General features: G+C 40.5%; 1 protein-coding gene across 1 annotated transcript in view; it reads left to right on the top strand.

Moving 5' to 3' along the window:
• The window catches only part of LOC114017421 (pinopsin-like), a 92,516-nt gene that overhangs the window by 15,655 nt on the left and 63,313 nt on the right, over window positions 1-13,548 (top strand). The gene's annotated exons all lie outside the window — the stretch shown is intronic.

Raw genomic sequence — 13,548 nt, 5'->3', positions numbered from 1 at the left:
CCCGCATTGTTCTATTGTATCTATTGGTTTCAATAATGCAATCCAGAGCAAAAATAGTAGATAACTGTGGGAAGAAGGGATCAAAGTAAACAGGTTTCAAGTGAGTCAATAGATGGAAACTGGTTTATGCTGAATTATTTTTGTAGAGATTTATAACGATAAAAGTTTGTTCAGGACCAAACAACCATCAGAAAAAAAAAAGGTAGAAAAAAGCAGACTTGATTGTGAAAATGTTTCATAAGGAATAGCTGGATCATCTTTAAAAATCAAAAGCAATGTAAAACTTTGCTTAGATTTGGACCCTTAAAAATTTTTAAGATTCAAGACCATTAGTTAATTCAGAATGTGGCATTTTATTGCTTGAATCTAGGTGTTGCCCGAGTGTAGTACAGAACTCTGAGATAGTACTGAAATAGCACACTAATCTGGCAAGATTTGCTTTGAGCTAAGAAATGGTACGAATTTTACAAAATCATACATAATCCCCTTTAACTTTTCATTACAAAAAAATGAGAACACACAATGATTGAATGCAGTTGGGTCTGCATTAGACTTAATTCTTACATGCATATGCACGCTGAAGCATCATTTTTTGCCAAATTTACAGTTGGTGGGTAATTTCTGTTCCGCATTCAAGCTGTTTATAAAGTTACCGGGGGACCTTTTTACACTGACACATTTAATCACCCTAATGAAATTATGCAAGCTGTTAGCACACGGCGCAGCAGGCAGCACAAGGCAGAGTATCCTAGAGCAGGGATCTCGTGGGGTGGTCGGGAGCACTGCCTTCCCCTCTGCCACATGGGAGGCTGATGGCCATCAGCATGAGTTAATTAGAAACAGTTCTAGGGTAGGAAGTAATATCGTAGGGATGAGGAGTTACAAATTCATCAAATGAAAGGGTGGAGTATCTACATGGTATTTGGATGCGTATGATGGTGTTCCATACGCTGACTATGACGCACAAAGCAGCTCTTCTCCATGCAGTCTTTTAACAAATCCCAGCAGTTTGCCCTAATTTATCCACATGGCCAAATTTTGTTCTGGTTTTGGTCTGCTCAGTTTTCAGAGAAAGAGTGTGTGGCAGCAAAAAGGGCCAAGGTCCAGTAAAGGCGGTGTGAGGATGTTGAGGATTGTTCTACTGTATATACTTCTTAAAACTGAAAGCGTATTCCTATTTAATATCCTTGTGAGAGGGAAAGACTGCATCAGAGGAGTAAGATAAAAGGCTGCTAGATAAATATGCCAGTCAGGATTTAAATGGTCTTTTTCTAATGGGTAGAAAGCAGGTTATGAAGCAAGACAAAGCCATAGTTTAATATTCTTTGTGAGAACAGCAATACCCATTCCACCTTATGGTTTGCTCCATGTAACAGCTTTTCTCTTGTGGTCAGTGCATCAAGGGGTGTTTAACAAGGAATTTGAGGATGAGAATAAGTAGGAAGTTTACAAGTGTTAATATATTTTTTGGAGTTGGGGGCACTCAGACCATTGGGAAAGAAATATTAATAGCAGATACAAGCAGGTAATGGCCTCTTACTGTGTGGTAATTGTTTCTTCTTGTCATTTCAGTAACTAAATAATAGTTGCACCTTGCAAAGGGTTGTGTATATACATACTAAGTATTTGCCATTCAAAAATGTGCTGCCCAGCTATGCTTCCAGAACACTAAACTTAAAGTTAGGATAACTTTCAGCATCTAATGATATTTTCCCAGTATATAGTCCCAGTAGCCTGTGATTTGTGGTGTAGGGACTTCATCCCTGAAGTAGTACTTTTGAGTCTGATGGGTCTCCCTGCATTTTTCTCCCAGGCCGCTTGCTTTCAAGAACCCAGCAAAATTTTTGTATGCATAATATAATATGTCAAAGAATTCCACTTACTAACCATGTACTATGCAAAGAAAAGAACCTTCTCCTGTTCCTTAATTCTGAGTCTGCAACATGATGATCTTGTTTGAACACCCAATTCTTGTATTATGAGAAACACTAAATAATCTTCCCCCATCTACCTTTTCACATTTTCTCTTCTTTTCTCTGTTTTCCTTTTCTAATAAGCCCTGGTGTTTGCTTTTCTAAATGCTGCTTTGAGCACTGCTGCTTAGTGAAGTGGTTTGCATAAAGCTATCTATCAAAACTCTCTTTGCAGAGCAGTAAATCAGTCAGAAACAATCACTGTGTATTTAAAGCTAGGACTGTTTTCCTCCACATATGGCAATTTACATCAGTATTGCATTTCGTCTGCTCAGTGACTCAGTTTCATGTGGTTGTTCTGCAGTACTTCGCAGTCAGCTTTTGTTGATTTTGAGTTATTCAGTGCCGTATAATCAGCAAACTTCACTCTTTACCATCTTTTCCAGATCATTTATTAATGTGATGGATAACCCAGGGCCTAGCACAGATCCATAGGGGGCTTTGCTGGCCAGAGTTTCCACTGAGAAAACTAATTATTTTCTCCTTTATTTCCTGCCTCTGATCAATTATTTATCCACGTGAAGATTTCTGTTATTGCAGGGTGGCTTAGTATCCTCAACAGCCTTTGGGCTAGTCAGAGTTGTTTGGAAATCCAAGTAGGCTTTATTGAATGTATCAACCCTGTCTGCACAGCACTGCCAAGGACCTGTAATGAATTAGTAAGGCATGGCTTCCCTCCAAGCCACGCTGGCTTGTCCCAGTATGTCATACCTCCTTATACATCTGCTGCTATATTCTCTAGTGCAATTTCCACCAATCTACCCAGGGTTGCAGACTAGACTCATCAGTTGGGTGAAATTTACTGCAAAGGATTTCTGTCTGCATCAGTTACAAATCATCTCTTAATGGATGTATCAAAAGATCTCCTCTTCTGAGGTCCTTCTGAGGGGTTAAGGAATGGACAATACTGCTTTTCCTCCCTGCACATCCTTTAGCCAACAAAGTGATCTTGGATGGAGATAGGAGCAGCCTTCTCTAGTTTTTCATCCCGTCTCCATAGCACTTCAGGTTGTTGGGCTGTAAAACTGCACAAGAAATTCTTGGCCCAAGGGCAGTGTGAAGGCTGGTCAGCGTATTTTGACCCTACATTTATATTATCAGATATGACTAGTTATTTACCGGTTAATAGCTAGTTATTATAAAAAACCAAATTTGACCACTAGATTTTATGACAGAAACTTGACTGAGAACAGTAATTATTTGTAGTATTCCCTCTCTAGGAATGGTAACTGCTGAAGAACACAGATTATAAAATAATTTTCAAAACTTTAGAAATATACCGTTATTATTAAAATGAGCAGTTGCATTCAGTGAAAAAGCAGAGGCTCATAGGAAGGACATTAACTAGGTGTGCTCCGGTGGAAACGTGGCTCCCTGACTGGTAGATGATAATACTCTGTAATTTCACCTCTTGGCTTACTTGGTGCTATATCCCATATGTAGAAAACCCCTGAGATTACATGCTATGTGTTACATCTGTGCAGATGCTCAATTTGAAGGCAGGTCCTTGGGATCCTACTGTTTGGAAAGCAAAGGAGCAGTCCTGGCAGGAGATGGGGGGTCCTTCAGAACAGTGTGGGCATGGACATAGGGATGCTGCAGTGAACCTGACTGCCTTGAGAGCATCCTCCTACTGCGCCAGCCCTGTACACCCATTCTTACTTTCCACATGTGCACAAGCCCCAGATTTCTCCAGAGATGTTGCTGTACAGGAGCTCCATCTAGTGCTGACATTATTTCTTATTTTGATTTCCTAAGGCAACTGGATTAATACATTGATATGGAAGCAGCCAGTTTAGAAGGCTGAATTTGCAAGTGCTATCCTGCTTTCCAGAATGCAAAGGGATCCTGCATAACATATGGAAAGTGGGACTGAAATTAATATTCGTTGGGGTTTTTTTTTGGTTTTTGTTTTATTTTGTTTTGTTTTTTGTACTGTGCTGTTATCACTGAGATCCAAAAGGGAATTCTTTGCTATGTTTATGCCACTAGGAGTAGTTGTTAGTTGGTTGATGGATAGTCATATTAATAACATAGCAGAAAAGCATAGTACTACTACTAAGTGATGCACATCAAATCACAAGATACAGCTAAGAAATAAGGTCACCCTTAAAGCACAACAAATACACATTTAAAAATTCAGCAAGGGGGGAAAAAAAGAAAAAAACAGAGTTCCTTACTATTAAAAGTAATACGTACTGTCTGTATTGAAGGTATCACCAAACACGAAAGGAAGAGTATGTCATACGAAGGAGGAAACAGAGAAATCACTGTTGGGAAAAGAGCAGGGAAGATTTACTGAACAGGACCTGGAATGTTTGCTGTCAGATTTGTCCCAGCAGGCTTAGTTCCAACAGTGATTTCACAGTGATTTCTTTCAAGCACAGAGTTAAACTGTGACTCTCATTAGAATTAAGCAGGAAGAGAATTTTTCTGGGAAAGGAATGACTGCCTGCTCAAACGGACTCCTGACTACAAGTTATCTAAGCAAAAGAAAACAAATAATTGCAGGCATTAGCTAAGTAGCAACTGGTGTATTAATTTCTATTCAGAGTGAATTGTTGGTATTTGAAGTAGCCTGTATTTTGAAAGCCTAGACTGCCAGCATTTATAACCTGGTTGTAACTGCTAATGTGTAACAAATGATTGTGAGAAATACTTTCTTAATTTTAAATAAGTAGAAGTTCTTTTAATGCCTTAAAAATCAAAAGGAAATGGTGAGCTGATCACTAATACATGGGAGCATTCAAGGAGAATATGAGTCACCAAATGCAAGAATATTTAGATTTTTTTAACAATTGATTGTGTGTTTATTGCATAAATATTTAATAGGCTTATCCAAATACAGCCAATAGTGTTTTGGAAGCATGTCCCATTCTCAGCTGCTTCTGTCAGTTATTGAGCCATCCATGCACTCCTCTGCGTTCGTATCATTTATATACTAGCACTGAACTTACCAGGAGTTGTTATATTCACATTGTGATTTTGCTATATTGTAAAACAATTATGATTTGTTAACGTGCTGAAGTGTAAATACTGAGCTGTGAAGTTCAAGAAAGTCAGGCTAGTACTGGTTGGTTGTCCACCAAGGCCAGTGCTCACTTTGAGTCTGTTAATCTTAACTCTGGAAAGTCTTCTTAGTTGAGTGTGCTTTCTTTTTAACTCTGGAAATGTTTGGGGTCTTTTGCCAACATCTGTTGGCAGCTGGATTTTGGCCCAGAAAATATGTATCTCTTTTTTTGTTTGGGAGGGAAAAGGAAAAATGGGTAATATTGTGGGGGCTAGCGAGGAAGGAGCAGCAATTGCATGTCTACCACTCTCCAGACCTGTTTATGTCCCCTCTAGCTATTAATTTCTGCTTCTGAGCTCAAAAAATGCCCAAAACCCTTGATAAAAATGATTTTGTGAAATTCCATATTCACAGTCTGTCACTTGTTCCTCTCTCAGATTTGCTCATGTGATGCGACCTTTCCGCTAGCACCAGTGGCTGTGGAAGTCATTAACTAACTTAACTGTGTTCTATTAGTTTAGCTGTGTTTGTTTCATTGGGGGCTGCCTACCCCAGATTTTGCAGGACAGTCAACATCCTCATTGCCACTCGTGGCAATTCCAGTATCATGCAAGAAGATTATGTACCCTGCAGAACTTCACCAGAGACTGTGTATGAGACAGGTTTCTCCCTGTCTTGACTGTAGGAATGAAGTGTGTGCTTTAAGACTTGGAGCTAGAAAGCAAAATGGACTAAGGTTGGGTGTTTTTTTTAACAATTAACAAGTTTTGTTCTTTCTTCCTCCGTGATGCTGTGCCTCAATAGTTCCTGATTTTTTACAAAAGGGCATATGCTGTGAGGAGGTCAGGGATCAGGTCAACAAAGCATAGAAATGCTCCTCTGCTTCTGCCTGGTGAGTCAGCTTTTGAAAGTTTCTGCTTTTATCTTTATAGTATTTTTAGCTCCTCACTTGCAAGGAAATATCTGATGACAGCACCTGCTGTCGTGGGAATTATTGTATTTTTATGGAAGAAATGTTTTGACTTTAATGTAAGCAGAGCCCAGTAGTTTCATTTATTAGTATTTACAATAACTAGTACTTAAAAGATAGAAACAGAGCTGATGGTATGATGGCCTGCTCCATGTGCACGCTGATAAAGTCTCTGATGTCGTGGCAGGTGTTAGGTAAGGTGCTTTGGCCCAGACCTGACAACGTTTCACCTGAAAATTAAGGTACTATTAGAAAGAGAGCTGGTTGCTTTTCTCCCTCTTGCTGCTTCCAAATGTCTCATGTGAGTACTAGACCTACAAACTGTATCTCATTCACAGTCCCTGAGGAATGATACTAGGGTATGTTTACAGAGAAGCTTCTAAGGAGATATGAAAGTGCAAATATGTTGGAAAGGTCACGTCTTTTAAGTTGCTTAAATTGTTTATGTTTCATTTCCATGTGTGCAGTATTTTATTTCTCTAGAGAACTAATAGAAATTCTCTTATTTAAATCCAGGAAAGTTATCTCCCTTGAAAACAGCACTGAATCACTGATCAAGCTAGTTTTGTATAACTCAATAACATATTTATGTCATACCATTTGGTAGCACAACTTGGAATTAAACTAGAAACCTTACAATTGAGGTAGTAAGAGCCTTCATTTGAAGGCTGTTTCTTACTGCTGTTCTGTGTTTACCTCTAAGTCCTCGGGCAAGTGTGATGAAAGATGACAGCCAGAAGAAACAGTAGAAGAATTCCCCAATATTCCCAACTTGGTGTGCATTTAGTCACAAAAACCTTTTCTTCCTTTTACATCTCATCTCTGACTCATAGTGCCACAGAGCATTTTAGCATATTCTCCAGCTAATGGAGCAGCAGATTTAGCAGCTGAAACCCCAGGGACTAGAGAGAAGGGAACGTAGCTGTGTTAAGACACATAACATTTCTGAGAAACCTACCTGCTGCTTATGTTGGGTATTTACCAACACAGCATTTCTGAGTGGAGAGCAGGGCATGCTTCTTCTAGCCCTGCAAATGTCCTTGCAGCACTGTGCTTTCTTGCTCGCTGTGTTCCTGAGTTCACTGTCCTCCACTGCATGGTAGCCTGGCTTCAAAAAGAGAAAAAGAGAGGTGCAAGGGATAACTTCTGGCGAGTCCTAGCCCACTGGCTCTCAGTTCATGCTCCTCTCCCACTTCCAGGTACATGTGGTCCTTACCAGCACATTATGTTAAAGCTGCCTCATGGGTATAGGTATTATGTACACGCATGTGTATGTATGGAGTCTCGTGAATATATGAAACACCGTTTTCTCTTCCTTCAGCAAAACACGTAAGCGGTGGTGGCTGGAGTTGCTGTTGGTTAACCTTTGCTGTTGGCAGGTCCCTCTGGGATTAGCACAGAGTCTGTAGGTGGCGCGTGGGAACCCCAGCACTCAGCGTCCCCCCGATTTCCCCTTTGCACTTCACACCTTGCTGGCAGAGAGTCTGATGCATGTCCGGGGGTGTTCAGTGGGCTCTGCCACGCTTTAGGGCAGCAGCGCGGCCAGGCAGACTCTGGTTCCCTGCCTTGGAGCAGCCTCACAGCTGGGTCTTGCCCTGGCTTGGTCTCAGCAGCTGGGTTTGGGCTGGCCGTGGGCTGCAGTGATGCGGGGAGGTGTAGGGACCTGCCGTGGAGATTGATACAGCCACTGTGTGAAGGGAGAGAGGTGTAAACGCTTGAAGAAACCACAGAAGAGTGAGAACAGCCTGCGGAGGTGATGAAGAATGCTGATCCCAGCGGTAAAACTGAGCGTGTTGACTCGGGCAAACCTGAAGGACTGTGTGCTGATAAGAGCGCACAACAACTCATCAGTGGAAGACCCTGCGCCTCACTGAGAGGAGCATGGCATGAAGGGTACAGCACATCACACCTGCCATTTCTTTCCCTGGCAGCTTGCCATGACAGAGATAATGCTCATGCAGGTGGCTGTTCTAGGCAGAGGTACCTTCCAAATGAGGAAATGCAAACAGGGAACAGCAGCCCTGCCTGGCACATACCAAGGTTCACGTGGGCAGGATTCGTAAGCAACGGATCGCTTCATAATGACAGTGGACTCCTAAAATGTGTAAAAGCTCTATCCAAAACCCACTTTGCTGCCAGGGAGGTACCTGTAAGCAAGAGGTTTGACAAACTGATAGCCAGAGTCCCTCGTTCTCCCTGTTGCACAAGAGATCCTGGACAGACCTCTTGAGCACAGATCCTCGTGCTTGTGGGTTTGTGGGTGTCTGTGACTGAATGAAAGCTGTGAGAGAGCGACTGTGAGTGGGTAAAATCAGCCTGCATGGAGACTGGGTGCGATAAAATCATCTTGGCCTTAGATTTAGTGAGCGCTTGGATTTAGTTTTGTTCTATTAATGTCTTGTCAAAGATGATGCTATCGCATTTCTCCAAGCTCAATCTGCCTAAGCTTACCTGTGGCTTCTTTTCATTGCCCCTGGTCCTTGCTAAGCAGAATACTGTGCAGGATATACATTACATCATGCAACTGTGATGCTTCAGGACTCTAATCGTGATGTAGGATAATGACCTTTGGGAGCTTTAAGAGGGCAAATATACATAAATTAGTAGTCACAATGTTTACCCAGTGTAGGCTGAATCTCTGGGACTCTCAGTTTTTCATAACCTACAAACCATCAGCAAGCAGCATCCCATTTCCAATTACTACATCGGTGATCAGCATAAACCAGCAAAAACTAATATGAAAATGTAATGCTCTTAGCTGGGACTCATAGGAACAAAGCATAATGATTTGCTGTGTCCTTCACAGCATACTCTGTGCTGTGCTGCCAGGAAGAAATGTACAGGTCTTTAAATAAAAGTAAATAATAGATAATGTCTCAGATGATAGTCTTATAAATGAGTGCCTGTCTTGGTTTATGGCTTGAAATTGAATTTCTTGCACTCTACTCACTGCAACTAATTGCTGTGTAGAAAAGGTTTGTGCCTCACACCCAGCTTGTCTCAAAGTAATTTATTTCCATGGTTAATTTTTGAATAATTATTTGTTCCTGTAATGCAGTCCGCTGTGGATTTTTATGTCATCTTTCAGTACTGTTCAGTGAGAACCTCAGCTTTATTCCTGTATATGCATGAAATGGTGGGGAAACAAATTATATTTCTCACTGTGATTGACTCCTATGGAGCTACTTGCCTATGTACCAGCTTGAGGCCCTAAATATTTGTTGCAGTCAAAGTCTATTTAGATTTGCAATTCCTGAACTTAATTTTGTTGCAATTTTAGAAAACATGACTCATCTGAAATTAATATCCGCAGTCTACCCGGTCATAAATGTTAGTGCAAAATAAGAATGAAATGTTGGCATTAAGTGTTGTGATTAGCTTTAAAATTATAATTATTTTCTTCTTTTTATAACTTACATTATTTTTTTTACTTGTTTTCTGGTTATTAAGACTATGGAGATTACATTGAAGTCTCTTCCTCAGCCATAATTCCAAAGTATTTAATTGCTTTTTGTTTTATAGCTGAGATTCTCACTAATTCCTGTGACTGCAATAGATAGGGCGTGAAATAGAATATGAGATAACTGCAGGATTTCTGGCAAAGACCACAACAGTTAAATGCATATGACATTGAGAAAACTCTGATGAACAAAAATAGGTAGCACAATGAAAAGTGAGAAGCTTTATTCTATTTTATCCAAACTGTATTACAAGAAGGGCATGAGGAAAGACTGAGGAAACAACAGACCTCTTAGTCTAACCTCAATACCTGGAAAAATTATTGAGACTATCATACTGGGCGTTATTGAAAGGCATGCAGAGGACAAGGCAATAATCAGTTTACTGGCAGCTCATTCACTGTTACACACTGATCCCTGTTTTTCACTTCCACCCGCTGACAAACTAAATACTGAACACACAACCTGTTTTTGCCTTTGTTATAAAATTATGTTGGGTTTAGTCCAATAAATTAGCTCTGTGTATCTAGTAAAATTGATCAGATGATAGTGCTATCTTCCCAAGTTTCAGCTATTGAATTGATAAAGGAGTGAGATTAAAACCTCCCCACTTTTCAAATTAAAAAGTTGAGGATATTCTTAGCAAACAGAGAAACTGAAGCTGATAATCTACTGCAATATCAGAGCATGGTTATTCCTTGGTGTGCATCCTGCTTTGGTTTTGTCCAGTCTTTGTTTCTGTGTTAAAGTGAAAGGCCCATCATCAGCAAGGTTGGATGGAGCTGCAGTGTTGGGTCCTAGAGGGTCAGGACATATCACGTGACTTTGTGTATACTGCGCAAGGTCACACAAAGTAGACAGAAAGGGTTGCCATGGCCTTTGTGGCTTCTGGTTTTTCCTGACCTGGGTATTAGATGTTTTGATTACTCTCAGATAATTCAATCAAATGTATCTCACTGTTGGAAAAAGCTTTCTTTTATTTAAAAAAAAAATTGTTTATTTTTAGTTTTGGCTCTTAATTTCATCCTTCTGTATCTTGCAAAACATCAGTTTCATTCTTTCTAAGTACTTCTAATTTTTCTAAAAAGTTATTCTGGCTTAGTAAATTTTAGCCACGTGAAGAACATTGAATTCTTTTAATATCTCCTATGAACTACCCCTTCAGTGCTTTCCTCTTTTTCCCTTGTTGTATTGAAAACATTAGAAATCAATGCAGAGTAGTGTTAATCTCAATGCTATTAAAAGATTCAGGTATAGCACAGACCTTGAAGTCTTACTGTGGCAAAAAAATACTGGGTTTTTTTCTGAACTTTTGTTGTCTGGGGTTCCATACATCACAGTTCTTGTCCTCCAGAGAAAAACGTTGTGTGTCATGCCAGGGGAACTCAATAATAAAAGGTGAGTGAGGATGAAATGGCTCCTGCCAAGATGCGTAGTTAAGAGTCTCCAATTTTCTTCTGTACAGAGAAGAAAAATTATTTGCTATAATTTAAAAGCAACTTTTGTGGTTCTGTCTGATTGGTAATATTTGGTTTATTCTTGACTGACATCACCATAGTCCTAATTTAATAACTGAGCATTAATTCTGTGCCAGTTAAAGAGAAGACTTTTCTTCAGCTCAAAGCAAGCAATATTGCATTCATGGCCAGTTATCTTCAGATCTGCTCCATAAAGCCATCCATCATAAATAACAGTGTGAGATAAGCTGAGCATCTTTCTCCTGTCAGGCAACAGGCAAAAATACGAGGAAGTGTACATGAGTGCTATAAATCCTGACAATACACACCCTAAGAAGCTGCTGGGCAGCAGTATGGCCACAGGGACGAGCAGGCAGAGCTGGCAGCCAGACTTGACCACAGACCCTGATGGCTACAGCAGCTACGCAGGAAGCAAGGCCCTGAGCTGGCAAGGTTTGAACACCCCATTTGGGTTTTCTAGGTACCACCCCCCCCAGGACTGTAGGATATTCTCAACAAAAGTACATCTCACCTACCACCTGGTCAAAATTGGGATGTTGTGCCCTCAGAGGTAGAGCAACAATAATACAGCCTTGCTGCAAGGTACTCACCTGGGAAGGGAGGGATTTCTTGTTCTCAAGCCTGTTTTCTGTTAGTCCATGATGGTCTCATCTAAAAACGCAGAAATGGATCTATATCACCATACTGAGGCCTAAGTTTCAAATACAGAAACTGGATTTTTGCCTTAGACACCTATATGAGGTAAATGTTTTTGATAGCAAGAAGCTCTATAGTCAAGCAGATAAAAGCGTGGAAAGAGGCAATGCTATGAAAATGAAGATAAGTAAGTGTGGGCTGAAGGCAAGGAGAAAGCAGAACATTCTTTGCTCTTGAGCCTGTAATTGAAGAACTCGCTGGTTTTTTTTTCTATGTTGAGATATGTATTTAATGCAGGAATTATGGCCAAGGGCTTTCAAGAGCTGTGTTATGCAAGAAATCAGATTAGCTGGGAGATGATCAGAAAGTCTCCACTGCCACTAAAATAGTGTAGCCTTAAAGCAGGTTTAAAGTTAGACTCTTAAGCAGTATCATCCAGTAAAATTTGGTGGAGCTGTGTCATTTTACAGCCATAAGCATATCTACTTTTTAGGTCTGACTTTGCAGTAATATACAGAAAACAATTTAGTAGGCTTTTGTAACAAGAAAGATGTTTTTTTCATCAGAAGTTGCCTTCTCCTCACACATTTTCACCTTCTCTTCCCCTGAGAAATAAGACATACTACTGCAGCAAATAATTCTTGCTTTGCCCCTGGGTCCTTTGCGATACCCAGCCCTACACAAAGCAAATTGTCAGGATGGCCAGAATAGCTGCACCTGCATCCAGCTAAACAGGAACCGAGTCACTGATTTGTAGTGGAAAGAGAAGAAAAATGCTGTGCCTGGGGAGAACATCCTACTGTGCCCTGTGTGGGTATGCGCTACAACACAAGCAAGCTATCAGGCTGTAACAAGGCTTTACCTTTGGCCAGATTCTACTGTCCATGCTGTTTCTCCTTCCTCCAGAGGTCAGACCACACTGCTCCTCCCCCACACGCCTCGGGACTATTTAACTACTTAGCAGGAAGGAGCTACAGCTGCACATCATCCATGTCAATCAACCCACTGCCTTCGGGGCAAGGCCACAGCTGCATATTGTCAATGTTAATTAACCCACTGCCTGCATTCCTCTACAAGTATCTAGATACAGGATAGGTAAGTGCTATCCCCAGGGCAGTCTCTGACTCACCTTTATTCCACACCTGCAAAGGGCCTATAGGAGAAGCTGACAGTTAAATAGGGAAAAATGGATCACAGCTGTGGATTCTTCTGGAGGTCATCTTTCCTGCTAACAGATTTGCTGGAAGTAGGTACTACTCAAAATCAAAGAATCTGGCAGTGTAGATCTCAATGCTACTACATAGTTGGCTGTTACTAATGGCAAATATCATGGAAAAAAATATCCTGCAAAGAGGTGGACTGACATTGGTCTATTTAGGTTTTTCATCTTACAGGACCAAAAGAAGGGGCCTGGAAACCATGGGAAAAGATGGTGTTAAATTCTTCCAAGTTCCTTTGGTCATAAATCCTGGGAAGTGATATCCAGTGGCATCCAGTGTTGCATCACCAAGAACTGTAAGGAAGCTGCAAGGAGAACAAAAACATAGGAAACAGCCAAAAAAACCCCCCATTGAGTCATGACTAAGAATCTGCCATGCAAATCCATAAGGATTTGTAGAGGTGGATGGGACCCTGAACCTTGAAAAAGAGAGTGGAAATGTCTTATGACCCAGATTTTTGAACCTTCCACTGGGAGATATAACTGGTCTCTGACATCTAGATCTCTAATATTAACCTAAATAATTTTTAAACTTGATTATATGATGTATGTGTAAATAAAGTTATGACCTGCAATATCACGTCATGTCAAGGGTTGTCTGTTGTTTCCATATATGAGTGGTCAGAACTGAAGATATATCTGGCTGATGGGGCAGAAGTACAAAGCTTCTCTTATTTTGGGGCTCTTACTTGAATATAAAGCCTTTTACATGTATAAAAGTCAATGTAATATTTGAAAATGCTCGCAGATGTTAAAAATTGAATACTTCATAGCAAGGAAACCTTTCAACATTTTATTAGTTCA

The sequence above is a fragment of the Falco cherrug genome, chromosome 2 (genome assembly GCF_023634085.1).
Source record: "Falco cherrug isolate bFalChe1 chromosome 2, bFalChe1.pri, whole genome shotgun sequence".
Classification (NCBI taxonomy): Eukaryota; Metazoa; Chordata; class Aves; order Falconiformes; family Falconidae; genus Falco; species Falco cherrug.
The sequence above is the reverse complement of the archived record's forward strand: the minus strand, read 5'-3'. Positions and strand labels throughout refer to the sequence as shown.